Genomic DNA, 5,301 nt, shown 5'->3' with positions numbered 1-5,301 from the left:
TTTTGAGACGGAGTCTCACTGTCGCTCAGGCTGTAGTGCAGTGGCGTGATCTTGGCTCACTGCAATCTCTGCCTCAGCCTCCTGAGCAGCTGGGACTACAGGCGTGCGCCACCACTCCCAGCTAATGTTTTTGTATTTTTAGTAGAAATGGGGTTTCACAATGTTGGCCAGGATGGTCTCGATCTCCTGACCTTGTGATCTGCCCGCTTCGGCCTCCCAAAGTACTAGGATTACAGGTGTGAGCCACCACGCCCGGCTGAGGGGTCTGTTCTTAATGCCACGGTGTTGGCTGCCGGAGCATCCTCCAAGTGGTGGGATGAGCGGTTTCAGGGAGGTGGCACAGGGTGAGAAGGAGGAGGAAGAGCTCCAGGCATGCCCCGTGGAGCAGCTGCAGCTGGGCCTGCGTTGCACAGAAGTAGCCTTCTACCCACCTCCACCAGAGGCCAAGGGGTGGTGTTGAGAAAGGACATGCCCTCCCCTTTACTGCTTTGACCAGCCTGCCAGGAACATTCAGCCTGGACCAAGTTCTATTCCCTTCTCTAACTTTCCGCCCTCTTCCCTGCCCTGGGCTCCTGGCCAGAAAAGCCCAGGGAGGGCTTCCTCTTCCTCTTGGCACCCCTTCTAGATGTCACCAGGCCTGTTTTCCTGTCATGTCCTGGATTCAGACGTCCGTGTGATATGTAATAACAAGGGGCAGAGTTGGAATGTGCCTACTACATGCCGACTCTCAGGGCAAATGTGTTATTTAATCTCCAAACCACTCTGACAGCACTATAGTAAATATTCCCATCATTGTGATCATAAGACAGAGGCACGGAGGGCAAAGCTACTTGCCTCCTGTAGGTTGTACATGATGGAGCCGGGAGCCTGGTCAGGACTATCTAACCACAGAGTTTGACCTTGAACCACACCTCCTCCCAGCACTTGGGAAGTCTTCAGACCCGAGGGCCAGGCATTGCCCCTCCCTGTGGCAGGAACCTCGGCCTGGCCTGCACTAGGAGGTGAAGTGCAGACAGCACGCACCACCAGTCAGGACACCGATAGTTAAAGGGGAGGCTGCCCCCTTGTCCCTGGGACAGTTAGCTCAGCTCAGTCCTCGCATGTGTGGCCAGGATGTTGAGGTCACTCCAAAATGGAATTGACCAAGAAAGCACAAGCCCAACTTAGATGCTACCACATAAGAAAGGGCCAACCCAGAATGGCATTCGGGTTCCCAGAATGTGCTGGGGCAGAGTGCAGTGGGCTTAGTGCAGAGCTACTTTAATGAGGACCCTGGTTCCTCTGAGGGGATTCCCAGAGCCTAGATCCATAGCCAGAGGGGTGCATGGCCCCTTCCCTCAGACATATTTATCATCGAGTATCTCCTGGGCATCAGAGCTGGTCAGTCCCACACTGGGGATGAGAAAGATGTGCCCAGATGCCTATGGCCAAGGGAGCCCACAGGGTTCTGGTCTCCACGGATGACTGAACCCACAACTGGTTCCAGACTTGTCCAGCAGCGCCCTCTTCTGGAAGAAGGCGGTAGCACTTCCCAAGACCTGTTTCCAAATCTCAGGATGTTACAAGCTCTTCCTCAGGTTAAAATTAAGTTTTTCCAGGCCAGTAAAAATGCAGTTAGCTTTGCTTGTCAGATACAGCAACCAGAAGAGAACTTTTTTTTTTTTTTTTGAAGACGGGGTTTCACCATGTTGGTCAGGCTGGTCTTGAACTCCCGACCTGAGGTGATCCGCCTGCCTTGGCCTCCAAAGTGCTTGGATTACAGGCGTGAGCCACCACGCCTGGCCTTTTTTTTTTTTTTTTTTTTTTTTTTTTTTTTGAGAACTTCTACAATACCTGTCGCTTACTCTTCAACCTCCAGCCAAATCCAATCCTGTTCTCACCCAGACAGTGGCAGCTGCTTCCTTTCCTGTTCTGCCCTTCACCCTGTAGTCCAAGCAGCCTCTCTGGAACATCACGCCAAGATCCTTCCCTGTCCACAGCCCACCTCCTCACCCCTGGACTTGCCCAGCCTGGTTTCCATATGGCCATGCCCTCCACTCCAGTCACACTGAGCAGCCCTCCTGCAGCCTGGCAGCTTTCATACTAGCAGAGCTTCCTCCCTGGCATGTCCTCTGCCTGGAAGGCACCACCTCTCTCCCTCAGGAGTCAGTTGGAGGGCTGCCTGGTCACCACTTCTCCTTCAGCAAAGTAGCCACCCCCCAACCTGTGGTCCCACAGCCTTGGTCCTCAGTTGCACTGAGGTTGCATGTCTCATTCATTCATTCATTCATTCAGCCTGTTACCTAGGCTGGAGTGCAGTGGCATCACCTCAGCTCACAGCCACCTCCACCTTCCGGGTTCAAGTGATTCTCCTGCCTTGGCCTCCCAAGTAGCTGAGACTACAGGCATCCACCACCATACCTGGCTAATTTTTGTTTTGGTTTTGGTTTGTTTTTTTAGATGGAGTCTCACTCTGTCACCCAGGCTGGAGTGCAGTGGCACAGTCTCAGCTCACTGCAACCTCCACCTCCCTGGTTCAAGCAATTCCCCTGCCTCAGCCTCCCAAGTAGCTGAGATTACAGGTGCATGCCACCACACCCAGCTAATTTTTTTGTATTTTTAGTAGAGACAGGGTTTCACTATGTTGGCCAGACTGGTCTCGAACTCCTGACCTCAGGCAATCCGCCTGCCTCGGCCTCCCAAAGTGATGGGATTACAGGTGTGAGCCACTGCGCCTGGCCTATTTTTTGTATTTTTAGTAGAGATGGGGTTTCACCACATCGTCCAGGCTGGTTTTGAACTTCTGGCATAAGTTATCCACCACCCTCAGCCTCCCAAGATACTAGGATTATAGGCATGAACCACCACGCTGGGCACTTATTTTGAATATATAATTTCAACTTTTACTTTACATTTGGGGTGAGGGGGTACATGTGCAGGTTTGTTACATGGGTATACTGCGTTAACGCTGAGGTTTGGGGGACAATTGGTCTCATTGCCCAGGTAGTGAACATAGTACTCAATAGGCAGTTTTTCAACCCTCACCCCACCGCCTCTCTGCCCCCTCTCCTAGTCCGATGTCTGTGGGTCCCATCTTTTTGTCCATGTGTACCCAATGTGTAGCTCCCACTTATAAGTGAGAGAGTTAGAGCATGTGCTATTTGTTTTCCCTTTCTTGTGTTAATTTGATTAGGATAATGGCCTCCAGCTGTTTCCATGTTGCTGCAAAGGAGATAATTTTGGTCTTTTTTATGGCTGCATCATTTTTACTTTTTTTTTTTTTTTTTTTTTTTTTTTTTTTTTTTGTTTTTTCTTTTTTTTTTTTTTTTTTTTTTTTTTTTTTGACATGGAGTCTTAGTGTCACCCAGGCTGGAGTACAATGGCATGTTCTTGCCTCACTGCAGTCTCTGCCGCCTGGATTCAAGCAATTCTCCTGCCTCAGCCTCCCGAGTAGCTGGGAATACAGGCACAAGCCACCACACCTGGCTAATTTTTGTATTTTTAGTAGAGACAGGGTTTCACTATGTTGGTCAGGCTGATCTCAAACTCCCGACCTTGTGATCTGCCTGCCTCGCCCTCCCAAAGTGGTGGGATTACAGGCATGAGCCACTGCGCCCAGCCGTCATTTTTACTTCTTGAGACAGGGAAAGGTGTTGCCCAGGGTGGTCTTGAACTCCCGGGCTCAAGTGATCCTCCCACCTCAGCCTCCCAAATATCTGGGACTACAGACACAGAACACCATGCCCAGCTACACATAACTCCTTAAATCATGTAGCATTTCCCCTTTAGAGTTAGCTTCTAGGAGCAGTAGTGACTTGATCCTTTCTGCAGCTCCTATCTCCCACCCTGCTTAGACAAGTCCATTGGGTAATAGGCCTCAGGAATTGTAGACTAGTTCTCCCACGATTTCTACTTCCTGCCTCACCTCTGAGAAGACGCAACCAGCTCTTCCTTATCAGTGCTGGCCTTGCTCACACTTCTAGCCCTGGAGACCACACAAAGATAATGGAGGCCTTCTTGGGTCAGGCCTTAGCCAGAGAGTCCCCAGGTGTGCAGATCCTGCAAAACTTAGACAGGGGCTCCCAGATCCTAGGGTGTGGTCTCATGCAAGGTCACTTCTCTCTAGGCCTTTGCCTCCCCAACCATAAAGCAAGGAGGTTAAGCTCAATTGTCTTGGCTGGGTGTGGCGGCTCATGCCTGTAATCCCAGCACTTTGGGAGGTCAAGGAGGGAAGAATGCTTGAGGTTAGGAGTTTGAGACCAGCCTGATCAACAGAGAGACCCTGCCTCCACAAAAATTTTTTTTTGGTTGGACACAGTGGCTCACATTTGTAATCCCAGGATTTTGGGAGGCCAAGGTGGGCAGATCACAAGGTCAGGAGTTCGAGACCAGCCTGGCCCACATAGTGAAACCCCGTCTCTACTAAAAATACAAAACTTAGCTAGGCATGGTGGTGCATGCCTATAATTCCAGCTACTTGGGAGGCTGACACAGGAGAATGGCTTGAACCTGGGAGGTGGAGGTTGCAGTGAGCTAAGATCACCCCATTGCACTCCAGCCTGGGCAACACAGTGAGACTCTATCTCAAATTAAAAAAAAATTTTTTTAGTTAGCCAGGCATGATGGTGTACACCTATAGTCCCAGCTACTTGAGTGTCTGAACTGAAGAGGTCAAAGCCACAGCGAGCCATGATCACACCACTGCACTCCAGCCTAAGTGATGGTGAGATCTTGTCTAAATTTAAAAAAAAAAAAAAAGTTTAATTATCTTGAAGGGCCCTCAACCTCTGAAAAACCCTGAAGAATCTGTGCTCATTCTTATACACAACATTTGATCTGCACGGTCCTCATGGACAGTATTACCTGGGGTGATCAAATCACTACCCAAGGAAGTCTATAGCAGAAAAGAAATAAATGTCTTGCCCCAGGCTGGGTGCAATAGCTCATGCCTATAATCCCAACACCTTGAAAGGCTGAGGCAGGAGGATGGCTTGCGACCAGGAGTAAGAGTCTACACTGAGCTGATCGTGTCACTGCACTCCAGCCTGGACAACAGAGTAAAACTCTGTCTCAAAAAAATTTTTTTTTTTTGAGACCGAGTTTCACTCTTGTTACCCAGGCTGGAGTGGTGCAATGGCGCTATCTTGGCTCACCACAATCTCTGCCTCCTGGGTTCAGGCAATTCTCTTGCCTCAACCTCCTGAGTATCTGGGATTACAGGCACGCACCACCATGCCCAGCTAATGTTTTGTATTTTTAGTAGAGATGGGGTTTCACCATGTTGACCAGGATGGTCTCGATCTCTTGACCTCGTGATCCACC

The sequence above is a fragment of the Cebus imitator genome, unplaced genomic scaffold (genome assembly GCF_001604975.1).
Source record: "Cebus imitator isolate Cc_AM_T3 unplaced genomic scaffold, Cebus_imitator-1.0 Scaffold118, whole genome shotgun sequence".
Classification (NCBI taxonomy): domain Eukaryota; kingdom Metazoa; phylum Chordata; class Mammalia; order Primates; family Cebidae; genus Cebus; species Cebus imitator.
This window is presented reverse-complemented; position numbering follows the sequence as displayed.